We start from the raw sequence: 22351 nt of genomic DNA on the forward strand, positions 1-22351 counted from the left end.
GTTTTTCTATATAATGCCTTTTAAAGTGAGAAGACAGCAAGAATAGATTTTGTACAATATTTTACCAGTATTATTGAAAAATTAGCTTCTGTATATTCTATATACACACACAGCAGCTGCATAAAATGCAAATTCTATTCATGTCTGATCTCTTCTGCATTTATTATGGTGTCTATTGCTGTAGCACCTAAGCACTTTATGTTATTTCCTCTTACTATTATTTACCACCTGATCATTCCAAAGTGCTTTTTACAATCAGAGAATTTCATTAACAACCCATTCTCTTGCTCTTTGTTTTTCAGCACCCTTGCATGTAAAAGTATCAGGCATCTTAGTAGCTATATCAGATAAATTACAGTAAAAAGATAGAGTGCTTCTGACAGGAGAGTGGAGGGAAAACCATCCCAAAGCATCTACTAAAATTCAGTTTATGCTTTATAGTATCCAAATAATATTATAGAAGTCTATATATTCAAACAGAAACTCAACCCAAAAGTAAGCACTTTTATTTATCATGGTTTCCACGATTGCAGTAATCAGGAGTGGGAGGTCAGGAACAGATACTGTCTGCACTTCATATACAGAGGTGTGGGGGCAGTTGCACCTTCTCACTGTCAGAGTTTGTCATTCCTGTTGACTCTTGAGCTGCTTAGTCCAGAGCTACAGAAGTTAATCTGTTTTGAGGGGAAAAAAAAACTAACTACTGTTGTATCCTTAGGCTAAGAGGATATGGAGGGTAGAAACTTGTTTATTAAAAGGTTCATTGTGATTATAGAGGAAGGTGAGTGGTTGGTACCTTAACAATTTGATTGAATTAAAATCAAGTTCACAATGGGGTTTCTTTCTCAGCTCTACTCCTTGCTTTCTCTTTGACTCCAAGCTAATTGCATAACCTCTGGTTGACTTGTGCCTCATCTACACATTCAAAGTGAAATTCAGAAATGAGGTTATTAACTAACGAAAGTAGGCTGTGACATTAGTTCTCTAAATATTTCTAGGAGAGAACTTGAAATTTCTGATTTAAGTAGATAGTAAGCAAAACTAACGTTTTATGTACCATATCATTGTATCTTTATAAAACAACCCTATGGAAGTGAATGCATCAAAATCATTTGGAGGATTTACTAAAATGAACATTACAACCCCTGCCCCCATACACATACTCTGATTCTAAGTCTAGGATAGAAACTGCTCATTTCATTTCTAACAAGTTCCCAGGTGAGGCTGACAGGGACCACACTTTTTGAATCACTGCCCTCAGGGAGATGTACGAGAAAAGGAAATCAAGGTTTAGCGTTCCTTCATGTCATGGCAGTAAAATAGCAGAGTATAGGCACAAACCTAGACCTTCTGACTTCAAATTTTACTGTCTTCCCACTTCAGACATCTTTTCTTCACTTCTACTAGAGACATTTTCACGTTACCTTTGTGTTTTGGATGACTGTCAGTTGCGTTGAGATCCTAAGTAGAACAGTACTGCAGAGAGTGGTAATTGGGTCTCTTCTTCTTAGAACTAGTAGTTACTCTTATTGGATTTGTGAAAGGAGAGGAGGAGGCTATTCCAAATTTTAGTGATTAGTTTAGGTAGCCTTATACTTCCCTGTAGGGAATGAGAGAAATTAACCTGAATCTTCTTATTCATCATAGCCTATAGATGAATGTGAACAGGTTTTTCTTTTCTTGGACTTGTGACCAAATCCTAATAACGTTTTGTAAAAATTTTCCCCATGTATACTACTTTTCCATATAGTGATAATGAAAGAGCATGAAAAGGTGAACATGGTAGGTCCAGGGAAAAGCTATTGCAAAGAAACTGAGGACAATCAGGTTCTACTGCAACCTCACACATACTGCAGTGGCTTCCCACCTATGCTGGGTATCACAGTGACCCAGAGAGCTTTGAGATGAATATCCATGTCTTGGCCCATGTATAAGAAACTTTGATTTATTAATTGTCCTGGGACAGGGTTTGAGTTTTAAAAAGGCTGCACAGATGATTCTAATGTGGAATCAGAATTAAAAACCACTGGCCTAGTGTTTTAGAGTCTGGGTTTTGAAATCAGACCTAAGTTTATATCTTAGCTCTTCTACTTAGTTACTATGCAAGTATAACTTGTTCAAGTTATTTCATCTCTGTTGGCTTCAGTTTTCTCATCTGCAAAATGCAAATAATAACACTTGCAGGATATTTGTGAGAATTAAATAAAATGGTACATTGCAGTATTTGACATAGTAGTACCTGGCTTATGGTATGCATCCATTTCAAGTTAGCTTCTATTATTATTCATCTCAATTTTTTATATGTAAAGTGAGGAGAATATTTAATTTATGAAATGGAGGAAAAATAGCCTGGGATCCTTTATAGATAATTTTCTGTCATCTTGTCCACAGCATCCTGCTTAGTGCCTTTTTGTCCTTCTTCATACATATATGTTCTTTAGTTAAGTACAATCATCGACAGGTTCAACCATTACTATGATATTTTACCAACTGTTACTACTCTGTCTTTCTCCTGCCCACGAATTTGGAAACTTGTAAAATACAACAAGTCCACTGAAATCTCCCTATGATAGGTAGTTAATGTGTAGATTTAAGAAATAAATGGCAGAGCTTTACAAATGTGTTCAAAACTAACATGGTGCTACATTTGATTGCTATTTTATTGTCATTATCCACAATAAGAGTTCAATTATTGATAGCATTCATGCAAGAGAAGAAAAGGTGCCACACCCTGCTGGTTAAAGATGATTGAAACCTGCTAATTCCTTCATTTCCCCCTGATTTTCTCCTATGAGTATTGAGCCTTTGTGCACAGATGAGTAGGTAACATTTTTTTTTCCAGGCAATTGTGGTTTTATAAGCCTGCTTGATTATCTCTACCCATGTTTGCTAGGTTATACCTTCCATATCATCCTATATCATCAATTTAAAAACTCAGCTCCTTTTTGAAAAAACTACCCTGTGTATCTTTCTTGAAGTAAAAATTATGTTTTTGAATGGACAGAAAGGAATTATTTGACTGTCCAATAATAGTAAAGATGGTTCCATTTTCTTGACTCATCTCACAGCACACATTAGTCAGGTCACATGCCTGAATTTGGGGATTTTTGTAGCAGTAGGTCATTTGCTGAGCTTTGGGGCACATAAAAGACTATTTGCCTGGCTTTTAAGTTTGTGGATCTTACACTGTGCCTGGCATGGAGATAGAAGGGACATTTTTTTTCCATTAAACTTTTTCACTCTGTTTTGAAAGGAAAAGTTGAAACAGAGTCCCTACTGAGATTTTAACATGTTCAGTGGTGGTAACCATAGGAAATAGGGAAACAGGAAATTTTTGGACAGAAGGAAACCAAGGAGTCCATCTCAGCCTGTCCTCACCTCTCAGATACCAGTTGGAATCTATGATATTATTTTTATCTAGGTGAATATCTGATGCACTGTATTTCTGTAGTTTTCTTTCTGATGATAGGGAAACATTGTTGGCAATCATCATGAAAAAGATCATTCTCTAAACAGTACCAAGTTTCTTCTCCTAGACAAATCAATGGAAACCATTCATTTAGATGCTAATAAGCCTAAATCATGGAAGATTTCATTTGGAAAAATCCATGTTGGTATTTACAGGGATTCTCAAAGGATGTCATGATAGAGACCACATAAACTCCAGTTATACAGAAAAATAGTTTTTACAAACAAAAATATGAAAACACAGAATGTTAACATTTTTCTTCATTAAATTTGGGGCATTTAAATTCACACACACGCAGATACACGTATATCCTCCATCATTCTACTCTCCCTGTGCTCACTCCCCATTCCAAATTCTGGAGACCCAGAACACAAATTTTAAATTAGCTTCCAATTTTAAATAATCTTATAAAGTCATTTAAGTGAAAGGGCTTACTAAATATATTGGAATTCCTCCTTAAAAACTGAAATACGCACATTTTGATGCATGCTTGATGTGTGTGCACGTGCATGTGTGTGTGTGTTCTTTTTTTTTTTTTTTTTTTTTTTGTGTGTGTGTGTGTATCCTTCCTAACCACAGGGAACATCTTTTAAATAATCTTTTCAGTAAAGTTCCATTGAAAATTTGCCATTTTATGAGCATTATTTCTATTCTAATGGTTTCTATTTTCTTTCATGATATAGTAATTATTATGAATAAGATCCTAGAAAAGGCATTTGCCATCATTGTTATAAATAGTGAAATACAGCTAACCAAGTAGTAGTCATGCTTAGCAGTAAATTTTAATATGTAGCAAATTGTCTTCTTTGTGCCTACACTAACACCAAATCTTAAAATGAATTATGAAAATTTAAAATGATTTAAAAAAATAACTCTTACCATTTCAGAAATATTACATCACAAGATAGGCATTAGCATTGTTATTATTACTATTTTTAACTTAACAACTTCAGATTACATAATCTTACACACTTGTACAATTAGGTTTTTCTGTATTCTGTTTTCGAAAGATAAATACCGTGTGTGTGTAAGTTCAGATGAAACATCTCATAGATAAAGAGATAGGTAAAGAGCCCATGAAGTGCACACGTTCCACAAGGCAGAGTAAGGTCTCCCCAAGGAGAAGGTTGAAAGGCTTGGTCGTTTGGCAAAAGAATGTCTGTGTTCTAGTTCAGGTTGCCATCAAATTTGAGTTGCCACTAAATGGTTTACTTCCCTATGCACCAGTTCCCACATCTGACTCAATGGCAACTTACAACCTCCTAGATTTTAATAATGATAAAAATAGTTAAGGTCATAAAATTATTTTGAATAGTTAAATAGTACATTACAATTAGAATCTCTAAATACTGGTCAAATTTTAAGTAGGATTTGGGAGCCAATTATTTAAAAAATTTCTCTAGTTCCACATGATGGATATTATCTGAACACTGCCAAAGCAATATGAAAGCCTCAAAGATTTGCACAAATTTACCACAAAGGCAGAGCCTAAGGGAAGGGTCTGACTTAAGTAGGACCCAGTAATGGTGGACTAAACTAATAGAAGGAAGGGGAGACACTGGAATTTTTTTTTATTGGTTATTCAAAACATTACAAAACTCTTGACATATCATATTTCATACATTCGATTCAAGTGGGTTATGAACTCCCATTTTTACCCCAAATACAGATTGCAGAATCACATCGATTATTCACATTTTTACATTATGCCATATTAGTAACTGTTGTATTCTGCTACCTTTTCTATCCTCTACTATCCCCCCTCCCCTCCCCTCCGATCTTCTCTCTCTACCCCATCTGTTGTAATTTAATTCTTTCCCTTGTTTTTTTCCCCCTTCCTCCTCACAACCTCTTATACGTAATTTTGTATAACAATGAGGGTCTCCTTCCATTTCCATGCAATTTCCCTTTTCTCTCCCTTTCCCTCCCACCTCATGTCTCTGTTTAATGTTAATCTTTTCCTCCTGCTCTTCCTCCCTGCTTTGTTCTTAGTTGCTCTCATTATATCAAAGAAGACACTTGGCATTTGTTTTTTAGGGATTGGCTAGCTTCACTTAGCATAATCTGCTCTAATGCCATCCATTTCCCTGCAAATTCCATGATTTTGTCATTTTTTAGTGCTGCATAATACTCCATTGTGTATAAATGCCACATTTGTTTTTATCCATTCATCTATTGAAGGGCATCTGGGTTGGTTCCACAGTCTAGCTATTGTGAATTGTGCTGCTATGAACATCAATGTGGCAGTATCCCAGTAGTATGGTCTTTTAAGGTCTTCAGGGAATAGTCCGAGAAGGGCAATAGCTGGGTCAAATGGTGGTTCCATTCCCAGCTTTCCCAGGAATCTCCATACTGCTTTCAAAATTGGCTGCACCAATTTGCAGTCCCACCAGCAATGTACAAGAGTACCCTTTTCCCCACATCCTCGCCAGCACTTGTTGTTTGACTTCATAATGGCTGCTAATCTTACTGGAATGAGATGGTATCTTAGGGTAGTTTTGATTTGCATTTCTCTGACTGCTAGAGATGGTGAGCATTTTTTCATGTATTTGTTGATTGATTGTATGTTGTCCTCTGAGAAGTGTCTGTTCAGGTCTTTGGCCCATTTGTTGATTGGGTTATTTGTTATCTTACTGTTTAATTTTTTTAGTTCTTTGTATACTCTGGATATTAGGGCTCTATCTGAAGTGTGAGGAGTAAAAGTTTGTTCCCAGGATGTAGGCTCCCTATTTACCTCTCTTATTGTTTCTCTTGCTGAGAAAAAACTTTTCAGTTTAAGTAAGTCCCATTTGTTAATTCTAGTTATTAACTCTTGTGCTATGGGTGTCCTATTAAGGAATTTGGAGCCCGACCCCACAATATGTAGATCGGAGCCAACTTTTTCTTCTATCAGGCGCAGAGTCTCTGATTTGATATCAAGCTCTTTGATCCATTTTGAGTTAACTTTTGTGCATGGCGAGAGAAAGGGATTCAGTTTCATTTTGTTGCATATGGATTTTCAGTTTTCCCAGCACCATTTGTTGAAGATGCTATCTTTCCTCCATTGCATGTTTTTAGCCCCTTTATAAAATATAAGAAAGTTGTAATTTTGTGGATTGGTCTCTGTGTCCTCTATTCTGTACCATTGGTCCACCCGCCTGTTTTGGTACCAGTACCATGCTGTTTTTGTTACTATTGCTCTGTAGTACAGTTTGAAATCTGGTATCCCTATACCTCCTGATTCACACTTCCTGCTTAGAATTGCTTTTGCTATTCTGGGTCTTTTGTTTTTCCATATGAATTTCATGATTTCTTTATCTATTTCTACAAGAAATGTCATTGGGATTTTGTTTGGCATTGCATTAAACCTATAAAGAACTTTGGGTAATATGCCATTTTGATGATGTTAGTTCTTCCTATCCATGAACAGGGTATATTTTTCCATCTTCTAAGGTCTTCTATTTCTCTCTTTAGGGTTCTGTAGTTTTCATTGTATAAATCTTTCACCTCTTTTGTTAGGTTGATTCCCAAGTATTTTATTTTTTTTGAGGATATTGTGAATGGGGTGGTTGTCCTCATTTCCATTTCAGAAGATTTGTCGCTGATATACAGGAATGCCTTTGATTTATGCGTGTTGATTTTATATCCTGCCACTTTGCTGAATTCACTTATTAGCTCTAGTAGTTTCTTTGTAGACCCTTTTGGGTCTGTTAGATATAATATCATATCATCAGCAAATAGTAGTAATTTAAGTTCTTCTTTTCCTATTTTTATGCCTCTCATTTCTTTTGTCTGTCTAATTGCTCTGGCTAGTATTCCGAGGACTAAATTGAATAGAAGTGGTGAGAGAGGGCATCCCTGTCTTGTTCCAGATTTTAGAGGGAATGCCTTCAGTTTTTCTCCATTCAGAATGATGCTAGCCTGAGGCTTAGCATATATAGCTTTTACCATGTTGAGGTAAGTTCCTGTTATCCCTAGTTTTTCTAGAGACACTGGAATTTTTGAGGAAGCAAATATCATGATCAAAATTGCTATGTTACTTGAATTCTCTGTGTTTGACACAAAGGATGGGTTTAAAGAGCTTTTCTGACAATAGGAAGTTGTGGTGGGATAGAAGAGTTTTGCCATAACAGTCTAATTCTCAAACTTAATTGTAAGTGCAGGTTCTAGGGCCATATCCCTGTGGATTCTTATTCCATGGTAATTCCTGAGCAGCCTGTGATTCTTTTTAGACCCAGCTCCCTTAAGCTTTGGTTGCTGATGTTCTGGAGACCACACTATGAATTTTCTGTCATGGTCATTCATTGCACTATCATTCAGGATATGTGGTTTCTGGTTATAGGCAGAACTGAAGACATTATTTAATATTTTAAAAAACCCCACAGGCAAAACAATTTATTTTTCTCAGTAGAAATCCCATATCTTTGAATTTTTTTTCTATTTGTTCCTACTAAATTTGCATGCTTTAGCTTTTAGGAAAGAACACAAATATAGATCTGTTTTGTCAGAATTTTTACTTAATTGGAATTATAGGGTCTATCAGAATAGATAATCTTACAAATTTTGGTATTTTGTGTTCTCTTTTATTTGCATGTGCCCAGATGTCCTCGCAAAACTAAAATGAATTTTTTAAAAACAAATGAACAGTTTCATTTAATGTATTTATCATATGTTGTCATACAAAGATTATGACATCTGATCTAACTGCTCTAAAATCCTTGAGTCCATAAGGATAATCAAGAAACATCCCCATTACTAAGAAATTTTGTCATCTGAAAGAAAATCTCTCTCTTATTCCACATATTCAATTCCCTTGTCATTTTACTTTATAAATAAGTAACAAACCAATTTGGCACATGCCCACCGATTAAAAATAAAAGTTGTCAGAGTGAGAGAAGAAAGACAAAAATATGAATTATTAATTATAAAATTAAGCAGCACAAAAAAGCCTAACTTGAAATGATATCAACTAAAAAGATTTATCAAAATAAAATGGGATGATTTATTCTTTATCATAGAAATGCATTATTGTTATTTTAAATCACAAATATATTTACCATATCTAGTAAACTAATATCAAAGATGATGAAAAGGCATTTTAATGAAAAATTTAAAAATTATTTATAGACTAGTAGCATAAAATGGAAACATTATTTTAAAATCCTATATTAAATTATCATGTTTACTTATGACTATATTCACTATAACATCATACTCCTAAATAAGTTATTTTTCAAATATTCACTGCTGGAAAAAGCAAGAGCACCTAATTAGTAGAAAGGATGAAGTTTTTCTTTTTAGGACTTTTAGAATGTTGCACAGTTCATATTTTAATGGGAATGAATTCTTTTTCCTAAATAAAGATTTGAAACAAATACACATTCAATACCAGTTGATAATGAAATGCAGGTTTTCGGCAGAGTAGAGTGATCAATTCTCAAAAAATTAAGGTGTTAGGAATATCATGAAAATATTTCACCTTGTCTTCCGAAGACAGTTACATAATATTTGTGACTGATGTGTGTGTATGTGCATGTGTGCACACACCATTTGTGATACTTCAGATTTTAGCTTTTTGTTTTTGGTAATTTAAATGTTTTATATCTGATAAAGTTTTATTTGTTTTAGGAAATGTCTTAAAAATTTATTTGGAAACAAAAGGCAATTATGAAGTATTTCCTCAGGTTTTAAATAATCTCACAGAAGTTACCCACGTATATTCTGAGAAATTCTTTGCTATTCCTGTGAATAGCAGTTTGGGTACTGTTTTGCAGTATTTTATTTTAACACTGTAGAAAACTTCCTTGATTTGCGTTAAGTTTTCTTGTTCCATTTGAGTTGGTTTTGTTCATCCTGTCTTGATAGTTTATGCTCTCAGGCGTAATGTTACATTACCATCTCAATTTCCTTGGCAGTGTCTTTCGTTTTAGTTTTTAAGTGAATTTAGTGCTCATGGAAGTTGAGAGAGTTCCATATCCAGGCAAAAGACAAAAAGTTACACATCTGATCTGCAGTCATTTTTCACTAAGCCAACTGTTTTAGTTTTGTTACTTGCATGAAATATTTTTCAAACCACTAAGTTCTTAGTACTCTATTTAAGAGAAATATTTGTGTCACAAATTAACTTGGCCCTATGTCTGACAACACAGGTTCTAATTTTAATTTGTCTTGGCCATGAATTTCTAACTTTGACTCTTAAAAAAAATATCATCCTCATTACTTTTGCCATCACCACAAAGCATTTGTTAAACAATCCATCTATGCTGCCAAAAGCAGGTATTGTCCCCTTAATGCAGGATATGCAATAAAGAAATCTAATATAATAAAAATTTTAATTTATTTTATGTCTCATTCTATTCTTAATTATAGTTCCCATTTGATCAGAGAACACCAATTCCTTTTGTATTACTGTCCTCTCCAGACTTTCATCCAAAAGTGACTCTCTTGGCTCCTGTAGTCTTCAGAGCCTGTCCATTAAGCCTGGGCTTCCCATGTAAATCATGTACATTTCATGGCTTTTCATTTAGTTTTCTTTTGTTTCTTTGGGGTTTACTGATTCCCACCATGTACAGAATTTTCCAGCTGTTGTCATCAGCTGCTCTCCTTTGGTGTGATTTATTTTTAATAACGTCCTTTTTTGCCCAATTGTGGTAATCATTATTCCCAATAAATTCTCATAGCATTTAGTTCTTGAGTTTTTCTCTTAAACTGCTGAGTAGCAATGAGAAAATATCATAAGCAGCATAGATGAAGAAATATTAGAGAACATTCTAGAACTTAAGAAAAATAAAACTTAATAGAACATCATTCCAGATGAGGAGAACATACAGTCATGAGTAAAATTAGGTCATAGATAAATTAACCAGAAGAAAACAACTGGCTTTTAGATATTTAAATTTTTTAATAACAACAGCGTATATTTATTGATATCTTTTCATTTGCTAGTCAACACTGTAAGCAACATTAATTCACAATTTTATTTATTTATTTATTTCTACAAATCCAGGAGAATAGGTGTTGTATTATATCCTTTATTTTACAGAAAAAGAAAACTGAGGCTTAGCCAGTTTGCATGATTTGCCCAGGTCATGTAAATAAGAATGTGGAGCTGGAATAGAAACTCAGGTGTGTTCTGAACCTTCACACTGTGATACCTTTTGAGTGACAACCTTTAAAAAATAAACAAATACACATATAATTCTGGTTGGACTACTCTACAGAAAGATCATGAAAGACCTCACTCAACTGAGTCCTGGCTTACACATCAGTTATGAATCCTTTAAATGTTACCATAGAAAAGAGGAGCTCAGAATTTGGAAAATGGATCTTTCTTTAAGTTTGCAATTTTCAGTCTCTGTAATGGTAGAAAGCCATTTGTGGTTTACTCTTTTCCTAACTTTAGGCAATGGTTGATTATCCTTAGGAAAAAGTCTTCTGAAATCTTCAATGTAATTTATTTTGAGTAAATGAAAAAATATCTGAATATGCCCCAAATTATGTATTAATGTAAACAATGTGACCTTCTTAGGTGATTAAGGACTTTCCATTGATTTATTTTTTAGTTATGACCAGTTAGAGTTTAGACTAATACATTAATTTCTTATAAATTTCATGTACTACATAAATTTAAAACAAGGTAACCTCTTTTGATGTGATAGTTTTATGATAATCTATGCCTCAAGAAAAAGAATCATTCTTAAACCTAAAGGAATTAATAAACAGTCTGTGAAATTCAGTTTGGACCCAGTACATCTGTTGTATGTAGTATCCTAAGCCAGCAAATCAATAAATTCAGAAACTGAGCAGCCTGGATACAGAAACATGAGAATCATACTGCCTTGAGTTAGAAGAATCATATGGATTATTTGATCTAGAGATTTGTCATATTTCTTTTACAATAAGGAAAATCCTCTTTTCTAACTGAATTGTACTGAGCCTTTACATATAGGTTAAGTTCTATTCCATGTATGTATAATATGTCAAAATATATTCTACTGTTATGTATATCTAAAAAGAACAATAAAAAATTAAAAATAAATAATAAGTATTATTTTATTAAAATATATTTAATTTATAAGTTCAAACTATCACATTGAATATGATTAATCAGTAAGAAAATTATGGTGAATATATAAAGAAATGAAAACCTATTGAATTATTATATTGTCTTCAGCATTCTGTGTATTTTTGTGGGGAATGCAGTACTATGCAGTATCAGAAAAATCATGAGACACATAAGTAGTTGAATATTCTTTTAGTCATCTTATCTTGCTGCTGTGACAAAAAGACTTGTCAAGAACAATTTTAGAGTAGGAAAAGTGTATTTGGGGGCTCACGTTTCAGAGGTCTCAGTCCATAGATGGAGCTTCATTCCTCAGGGTCCCATGCAAGGCAGAAAATAGGGAAAGAGTGTAACTGAGGAAACTTGCTGGGAACAAAGTGCCAGGAAGGAGGGAGGGAGGGAGGGAGAGAGAGAGAGAGAGAGAGAGAGAGGGAAATAGAGATAGATACACTCCACTCATCAGGAATAAAATATGTACCTCAAAGGCCCACCCCAAAGACCTACCTCCTCTAGCCACACCCTACCTGCCTATAGTTACCACTCAGTTAATCCCACCATGGGATTAACATAGTGATTGGGTTAAGGCTCTCATAACCCAATTATTTCACCCCTAAGCCTTCTTGCATTGTCTCACATTGAATTTTTGGGAGTACCTCACATCTAAACCATAAAACATATAGAAAGAGTTAGTTTTGTTAGTTTTGTTAGTTTTTTTTTTTTTTTAACAAACACTTTGTCTTCCAAACTCAGAGCTTTAATTTGAGGCCTGCATGAAAATTAGCTAATCTTATTATATGTATTTAACTTATAATAACACATTGATATCCAATGTGTCTTTAAAAGTTATGTATTTCAATTTGTAGGCCATTTGAATCATAATTGTAAATTGAAATAAAAATTTAAAGTACATTTTAATTAAATATTTAACAATTCAAGCAGCTCTTTATAACCATATCTTTGTAAGTCTAGGGACTATATAACAGTGTGGAAACCAGTAATATAGTTTAAGCCAATTTTCAAGAAATGGCCCTATGTTCTCTCTTTGTTCCTTTGTTATTTATGAATAACTTAAACCCTTACAGATGTTTTGTCTTTTGAGTTTGGGCATACCTGAAATATTTCTTCAATTAGAATCTAAGCTTCTGAAGAGCAAGAATTTTATTTTTCGCTTTGTTCTGTGAGCCTGATATTACAGGTTGACACAGAGGGTTTGTCCAAAGTTACTTATTACCATTTGTGTATTAGAGAATTTGAAGAGGAGCTCAATTCTCAGTCTTAGTCATCCTTCATCTACTCCATGCTGCTACTTCCGCCTCTGTGTGATGATGTTGGTAGCAAAAGTAACCCGAAATATATCAAAACTTCATGTTTTACCCTGAAGATACACAATATAAAAGGGCAATTCAGTGAAGTCTCTTGGCTTCCAGTTTTTAAAGTTCCCATGATGGAGGAAGGAGAGAGGGCTGAGGTAGAAAAGAGATGGGAAAAGATAGTTGAACCACTTACATAGTGGAGGCAACATAGTTCTGGCACTATTATACCTTCTCTGGAAAGCTTTCAAGTACATAAAAGACTGACCAAAAATTGCAATTGACTGACTAGGCTACAAATGAAAAAACAGGTCCAGAGAGAGAATGTGGCATAAGCTGTGACACCAACTAAATCACATTACAGCCAGAACCAGAAAAACTTGTGTAGAACCAGGAATCCTCTGCAGCTTTTTGGCATTCTTTCAAGTTTTGTGTATCCATGTGGGCTTAGTCATTAAGAACTACCTATTGTGAAAGTCAAGCCATATTGGGTCTCCTATGTGATGAGCCAGTGAGGAAATGAGAGCAAATATAGTATGCTGTGAATGCGCACAACCTAGACTAAGTCTGTTTTTATAAATGGGTAACATTTCCTACTAACTTATTTGGAAAAATCATTTTTATAATATATGTGTTTACATAAAACCAATAAAATGTCTTGTGTGTGTTGGAACATTTTGCTTTTATGTCTGGTAGACCATTTACTTTACCTCCTCTTCAGTGTCTGTTGGAACATTTATTTTATATTCTCTATTTCATTCCTGTTGCAGCATTTATGTATGATTTGTTTGTTACTTTTATCTGTTGATCTTGCCCTCCCCATATGCTCATGTCTGACTGGCCTAGTTTCCCACATTCAGTATGTGCTCTCTAGCCCTTCTTAAATATTAATTAGTGTAATTGAATTCCCTCCAGTATTTCTAACCCCAGGCACCTGAATTTCAGTGTTTTTATTAGAACTGATTTGTGCATTTAAAGTCCAGCCTGCCTCCCCATCCCCCACAGCCCAACAACTTTTCTTGATTAGGTAAAGGTCAAGGGACATGCTAGCCTCAGACAAAATCTTCATGAAAAAATAAAAGTTTTATATATTATTCAACCTTTTTCAGCTAAAGACTGAAAAACACAAAGCTGTCTTGAATCTTTGGCAAAGAAAATCATCCAGAGTAAACAGAAAAGAAAAAAAAAATGGCACCCTCTCCAGGCACTGCTAGAGTTGAAATATTAAAGTCATGCAGAGACATGTGTGTGTCAATGAGAGCTCAGCCTCATGTCCTTACAGTCCATTCTCTACAAGCATATTCAGGGACTCAGGAGAGCACCTCTTCTCTACAGTTCCAGTTTGCAGATCTATCTCTGAACAGCATGCCATCTCTGGGTGCAGTTCATGATGACACACGAGTGACTCTTTCCTTGGAAGGTAACAAGAAAAAGAGCTCATGGATAGTGAGAGGATTTGTCATAAGATCATCAATTATTACAACTGTATTTGAGAAGAAAAGAAAAATGTTAGACAACTCGAGATGTGAAAATGTTCAAATTTTCAGAAAGTATAAAAAGGCAATTGGTGAGGACAAAGCAGCTTGTTGTCAGCCCTGAGCAAAAGTCTAGAATTGATTATAAAAGAAATAAAGCTTAAAGCAATGCGTTGTGATTTCCTGAAAAAAGAGGTGCTTGCCAGAAAGCAGAATGGCTTCAATGAAAACACATCTACAATATGTGATTTGATCTCTCCTGGGTTAGGTGTAGAGATAGTTTAGTTACTATCGAAGTACAAATAGATTGGGAACTGGTTGAATGACTAGACTATTAGGTGCAAAAACATCGCTCAGAGTTGAGAGGATTACTATGGTATATTATGTGGACATCCTAGGCCTTATATTGCTCACCAGTTTTTTTCAGTAACTTGGATGAAATTATGCTCATCAGATTTTCAGATGTCATGAATTCAGATACAGAAAAGAGTTGCCAAACAAAGTAATCAAGTTCCCAAGACATCTTGGAAGAATGGAATGATGGTCTCCATCTAATCAGAAAACATTTTTTTAAATGAACAAATGAAATAATATATTTCAAGAAGACTGCTCATGAAAGATATGGGATACTATGAATAAACAATTCGGTACAAGAAAAATAGCAAATAGAAACATCTTAAGGGGTAAGTGAGGAAGGTGTTAGAAAAGTAAACCATGTGATGTGAGGAATGGTAAAGGGATTTGTTTATAAATTCAGAAGGAAAGAATGTGATAGCTATCTTCAAGCATATAACGGTTATATAAAAGATAAATTATGTTGGTTTCTGTTACTGCAACAAGTAGAACATGAGGCAGTTATAAATCTACAAGAATAGTCCAGTCAATATAAAAACTAACTTTGTAACAGCCTATGTGCTGAAAGATGGAAAACAGAAGAAAAAAAATAATTCCCAGGAGGATAGATATGAGTTAAATTTCCGAAATACTGTTTATTGATTCTTTGTCTCTTGGTAATTTCTTGAACATCCCCCCACCCCATAGTCTGTTTCTGTACCTGTAAAGTTGCTTTAAACAGTTCCTATCTTGCAGACTGTTGTGAGAATTTTAAAGTCTATATTAATCAGTTAGGGCTGCTATAATAAAATACCACAAGGTGGATGGGTTAAACAACAGAAATTTATTTCTCATAGTTCTGGAGGCTGAAAGTCCAAGAGCAGGGAGTCAACAAGTTTGTTTTCTCCTGCAGACTGTCTTTTGGCTTGCAGATGACCTTCTGCTTGCTGTGTCCTCAAATGCCCTTTTCTTTGTGTGCTCTTATAAGCACATCTGGTGTCTTTTCCTCTTCTCATAAAGACACTAGTCCTATTGTATTAGGACTTCAACCTTATGACCTCATTTAACTTGATTTCCTCTTCAAAGGCCATATCTCCAAATAAAGTCACATTGGGGGTTGGGGGTTCAGCATATGAATGTTGGGAGATACAACCAATTGATAACAGAACCTAATGTTCTTAAATCTCAGTTCCCTAAGACCAAGGTGTTTAAGCATAGATAACGACTTTACAGGAATGTTTTACAGAATATGCAAGCCTTAGATGATTTTAATATATAATTTTAATAGCTCTGCTAACACTTACATTCTGTCATTATAAAAATAAAGTCCTCTATATGGCATCAATTCTCTAAAAATGCTCAGAGGCAAGGTAGTTGCTCAGGATGTAAAACAATCTTCTTTTAATAATCTTTTTTTTAAGATTCAAAATTTCAACTTAATTTAATAAATATTTACTTATGTACTAGACCTCCTTTGACTTCTACAGCCCAAATTCTCAATGTGGCTTCTAGGTGAAACCTCTGTCTCTTGTGGGAAGACATTGCTTTGCCAAAATTGTAAATGCTCTAAGTCAGAAGTTGTATTTTAAAAATGGAGGGGAAAATAATTATCTTAAAAACAAACAGAAAGCACTGCACCACAAATTATGCAAGTAAATGCATGTAAAATGTAAAAATAAAAGAGAGGTATATTAATTTGTCCAAAAGGTTGAAAAGTCTAAGTTTACAGCTTTCAAATTTTTTTTTTGCGTTTAGAACAATGAATGGAAAATTTATTTTTCTGTACACTCTATTATTATTACTTGTCTTAATAAGCACATGTGTTACCATTCACTTAGAACTAATAGTTTATAAGGTTATGCCAGAATTTAGCCTTTGAGGTTAGTTAGTCTTCTAGTTTATCTTTCTTGCAGAGTATACTGGTGAAAATGGGGGTGTTGGCTCTCGTATTGGTGAGATAGGTATTTGGTAGGTATTAGTATTCTAAACTAATGAAATAATACATCCTCTCTCTTACTCTCTTGCCTAAATAATATTAGAAAGATGCACATTTTAAGGAACTAACTAAAGGACAAGTAAAAATGAACAAAAGGGCTGGGGTAGCTCAGTGGCACAGTGCTTGCCTAGGGTACATGAGGACTGGAATTCCACCCAAAGCACCAAAAAAATTAATTAATTAATTTAAAAACAAACAAAAACCCCAAACACTATTAGAGGTTGTATTCTTGGCAATTAAGTAAGTATCCTCTTGAGAGGCAGTTCCTGTAGCTAGACATTTATAATTGAGAATTTAGTTTATGGTTTGGTGGAAAGAACTTGGAAGTTTGAGCTGGATTATTTACACTGGATTCCTAGCTCTGCCATTTTCACCTTGGGCAATTATTAAATTATCTGAGCCTATTTTATAGTATATAAACCTCTATACTTGGGTTTCTTTTCATATCTGTACAGTTTGACCCAATATGAATATTTAGCAGAGATTTACTTAATTTTCTTTTTCTCTGGTCATTAGTTCTCTCACATTTTGATGGGAATAATATTGATACTTTCCCTGCTTACCTACCCCTACAGGATTTTTGAGACAATCTAATAATATACTATATTCATGAGAATACTTTGAAAACTGTAAAACACTTTACAAATGCTATTTCTTCTGCTTATAAGTGGATAAGGATGTTTAACTAGAAGTGGAATTGGGACCAGTCAGGAATTAACGCTGATAACTGCTGAAGACATCAGAAGCCTCATGTTGCTGTCTGTTTAAATTGTTTGACATGATCAGCAAAATGAAGATATTTAATAACCATATCAGAGTTCATGTCTGTTTTTTCCATGTTATTTTCTAGAGAGTGTAAGAAAGGTTTTTTTTTTCCATTTTTTTTTCTGTATCATTAGGTTGATCTCTGTTCTTAAAAATACTTAGATAAACTAGGTGGCACACACATGTAATCCCAGCAATTCAGGAGGTTGAGGCATGAAGAATTTCAAGGCTAGCCTCAATAATTTAGCAAGACCCTGTCTCACATGTTTTTAAAAATGGGGGGCTCGGGATGTGGTTCAGTAGTTGAGTGCTCTTGGTTCAGTTCTCAGTACTGAAAACAAACAAACAACAAAAAAATCTTAGACAAATTTTTATCCTTTGTAACTATGGGGATCTGAGCCTATGGTGCTTATGATAATAATTTCTGTTGTATTTATAGAAATTGTTATTACATAACTTCTTATTTTAAGGAAAGATAAATGGTTAGGAAATAAACAAGTCATTGTTATTGAGAGTTTTTTTGGAATTTCAAATATTTAAATCCACTTTTGACCCCTTTTCACAAAGACTTGAACATGAATTTTCAAGTACCCTTTTTTTTCCCCTTTTGATTTTCCATTAAAAATAAAGTACCAACATGTAAGGTACTTAATCTTATCATAGCACTTTATTTTTTTCTCTCTGCCCTTTGAAATATCTTTTACAATATAATTACTATATAGTAGAAGTTTGTTTTAGCGAAAGAAGCAGGAGGTGGAGATGTGTAAATTGTGGCCTATTCTTAAGGAGAGACATCTTAACCCCCTACTCATTCATGATTACCCATTAAATAAAAGAAATAGTTAACCAACATGAGCTGAGATAATTTGTGAATTATTGGTCACCCAGTTAAGTGTCACCCAAGTTCCAAATGTCCAGCACAGATTGATAGAGGCCCTTTGGAATAAAAACTCTACCCTCTTTCTTCAGTCTCTGGGCACTATTATCTTCAATTCTTAATTATCCTTAACAGTGATTAAGTTGTCTTTAAGTTTCTAAGTTGATTGGTCTGGGCTCCTTTTCATCACGTGTCTGCACATTCCCACAGTTAGAGGGCTTGAACCCAATAGAGGTCAAGGTAAGATTTTCTCTTTCCCTAGGTAACCTCCATGGAGGCAGTTCTATGACTTAATATGAAAGTGGGGATGAAATTTTATAAGAAATAAAAGCATTATTCAGCTATTCATTTATTTTCTACTTGTAGTGAATTTCCCTAATCCTCCAACTCTGTTTTACCATCATATAAAGCAGTGGTTCTCAAAGCTCAAAGTGACCAGCAGCATTAGCATTACCTACCAATATATTAGAAATGCAAATTCTCTGGTCTCTGTTTTACTGAAAAGAAACTGGAGTATAGTGCAGCGATATGTATTTTAACAAGCTGTACAGGTGCTTCTGATGCATGCTAAAATTTGAGGTCTACTGTTACTAAAGAGATGTTGAATTCCACTGAAAAAATATTTTGACAAAAGTTCTACCATAAAATTACAAGTGATTTTCAAGTTTCAGAATCCGATATTGCTCTACTCCAAATTTATCTTTACATTTTATCATAAACTATTGATTTAACAGTCCTTAAACACTTTTGAACACTAACCTATAGCTCATAGCACCGTCCCTCACTTTACTGAAAATGATTTTGTGTTGCTCTGTAGCCAAATCTTACTCAATCTGCATTATCCAGCTCTAATACTTCCCCCTTGCATAACCCTTACTAGTCATACCAACATTTGTTTAATTCTGTCTTCCTATACCCATCAGTGTCTATAGCATTCATTTTGGTCTTATCTGTTACATAGTCTTACCTGTAATATATCTTGTGTGTATTGTAATAAGCTTCCAACTGTTATAATAAACAATAGGATGTATTTATTCAGGACCCAAAGTAGTCATCATAGTCTACTCAGACAGTTACTGCACCTGAGTTTGTGACATCTTACATAGCTAATCATAGCTAATGCAGTATGTACTAAAAAGATTTTCTTTGACATCACACTTGACCACTAAGCTATATTGCCTTGTAATGGTGATAAACTTTTCTCATCTGTTTTCTCCCCTGCCCCACCAGCTTAAATGTATATGCAATTGAAATTAGAGACAATAATTCCTTGTTGTATCTTACACAAGAGCTTTTAGATTATAGTTAATAACTATATGACAATAGTTAATAGTAACCCATTTGGAACTTGGGTGACACTTAACTGACTGACCAATATTTCACAAACTATCTCAGTTCATGTCGGCACACTATTTCTTTTCTTTAATGGATAATGGCATATTTGTTGGCAAATTGTATTACAGACTCTAAGCACATTTCTAAACATTTTTTTCACCACTCTTTTCTCAGGAAATTCGTGGGAATTAAATGTTTAAATTTCTCCTTAGATCCAGAACTCTATATCAATAGGTTAAATATATTTATTGTAGAAATTCATCAATTACATTTTAAATACTAAACTCACAATTATACATTTTTATTATTGATTTTCATTAACAAATTTTGAAAAGACTTTATTCTACAATGCATTTAAAGGAAGAAATAGCTTCTTTATTTATTTAAAGAATTTACCAATTTTCAGAAAGCTACTTATCATTTTCTAAGAATAAAAAGGATGAATTGATAATTAATCTGACCCATACCTATATACTACAGTGTACCTAGTGATTATGCAAAAAATTGAAGATAACATTGGTAACTAAATGATAGTTATTCTAGGATTGTATTTAATTGAAGAAATATAGATTTGTTACTTTGTGAACATAATTGTGTTCTGCGAACACACTATATTTGCACATAACTTACATCCATGTAAATGGATTCTGACCTAAGGAATAGAAAGTATTGTCTCCTCCAGGTCAGGCCAACACTGTATGGTTATTCTAAAAATAAGTATTTGACTACTTTCTCTTTCTATGTTGCTGTCTTTATCAAAGTGCGGCTCCTCAACCCTGGTCAGAATTACCTGGATGGTTGCTAAAGTACATACTCCTAAATTCCACCCCTACATTCTGAATCAGAATCTCTGGGACAGGAGCCCAGTAATTTGAATGTCTAACGATCATTTCTAGGTGATGCTTATGCTCAATAAAATTTGAAAGCCCTTTCTAGTTGGATTCATTCTCTATTTCCCTGGTGAATCAGATTTTCCAGAAAACTGATCTGTGAGTCCTAAAACTAATGATTTTTAGGCAGAGAGACTCAATGACATCCTTAAGTAATTATTGTATTTTTCTTAAACAGACTTTTATTAAGTTCTGACACTTACGAGTGCCAGGCACTCATCTAAACTAATTAACACAAAACCCAAATAGTTCCCTGGCGTACATATTCTTGACCCCATTTAAAAGATATGATAATTGAGGCTTACAGAAGTAAATATCTGAAGGCTGCCCAACTAGTAATTAAATTCAATTTGATTCTAAAATGTATATTCTTAAACTCTAAGACTAGGTGGAGTCAGAATTTGAAGTCAGATCCTCTCAATCCTACCTCTTTCTTTCTAAAATCATACCTTAATAAAGAAAGGGTTAAAAGAGATGAAAGCTAATTCCAAGTTTGTTTCCAAACTCTTGAGATTCTATTATGTTAGGCAATAGTCATCTTAAATTATATGCTTGGTAGCTATAGTGTTACTATGTGATGAGCTCAATCAGTAAACCATCATCTTCAAGGTTATCAGATAGAACAATGGAAGTATCCTCAATATAGATCTGTTTTGCATTACCCTTTAGAGACCTGAGTATATATTTTTCTATATATTTTCCTCTTGCATTGCCCTTTAGAGACCTGAGTACATATTTTTCTATGCAACTGCTACTAGAGTAAGTTTTTTATCTTTTTATTAGGAGATTTCCCACAAAATATCAGGCATAATTTCCCTCAACAATGGCTTGTTTTGGTAATTTTTTTGCAAATACAGCTGGCATACTGTGTAGCTGACTCAATGGTGCTCAAATGTGGCTATACATTCAAATCACCTATTGACTTAAAGAATATACGGATTCTTGCCTCCTTATCCTAGAGATTCTGACTCATTTGATCTGGAGCTGGGACTAGGTGGCTTATTGTTTACAAAGCCTCACAGTTGCTTCTATAAGAATCTTCCAGGATTGAGAATCTGTGGACCAACCCATTATTTGATGAAGAATTTGAGGATATCATGTACATTAAAAGAGCATTTGAAGGAAGCCAAATCCTGCTGTAAGTCCTACAATGAGTCCTCTGAAATAAAAGTAGAACCTGTGAGCAGTATGAAAAGCTGTTACATGGGCCATCCTAATATTCAGATTGAGTCTGAGATAATGAAAAGGCAAAAAATAAGAAGCATTAGAGCATGGTGCTAAGTGGAATTATGGAAAACCATTTGTAAAATGCTGTGTGATGTGGAAGGACCTGTTCTTTTTAATAGACAGTTTTTTAATAGAAAATGGAGTAATGGAAATGGCAGCATATTTGAATCCATTTGCATTTCCTTTAGAAAAATAAAAGAAAATAAAAGTGAAGGGCATAACCTTGTAAATATATCTTGATCTGATGTTATTTTTGCAAGTTAGACAGATGTGGGGCCACCAGTCAGCCTGAGACAGGGCTAGCTATCAAATCAGAGCTCACTCTTCAAATCCCAGCACTAATCGGCATGATAAAGAGCTACCTTTCGATTAATCCTGCCCTGGACTTTAGACGAAAGAAACTGCAGTTTAATTACTAGTGAAATTCACTTTGTCTGATCTGCCTGTCTTTGCTGTAATGTCATAATATAATCAGCATCACCCCCATTTGAAACACAGAGCTGTGAAGTCCAAGGACCTGTGTGATTGGAAGACATAAAATGATGCTCAGACAACAACCAGCCACAGTGCAGTAATTACTCAACCTTGTTTTCATCTGTATGTCATTCTTCCATTGGCTTGTCATGACAGCAA

General features: G+C 34.3%; 1 protein-coding gene across 29 annotated transcripts in view; it reads left to right on the forward strand.

Moving 5' to 3' along the window:
• Zbtb20 (zinc finger and BTB domain containing 20) overlaps positions 1–22351 on the forward strand; it is an 809739-nt gene that overhangs the window by 396192 nt on the left and 391196 nt on the right. The window lies entirely within an intron of this gene.

Source organism: Marmota marmota, unplaced genomic scaffold (assembly GCF_001458135.2).
Source record: "Marmota marmota marmota unplaced genomic scaffold, marMar, whole genome shotgun sequence".
Classification (NCBI taxonomy): domain Eukaryota; kingdom Metazoa; phylum Chordata; class Mammalia; order Rodentia; family Sciuridae; genus Marmota; species Marmota marmota.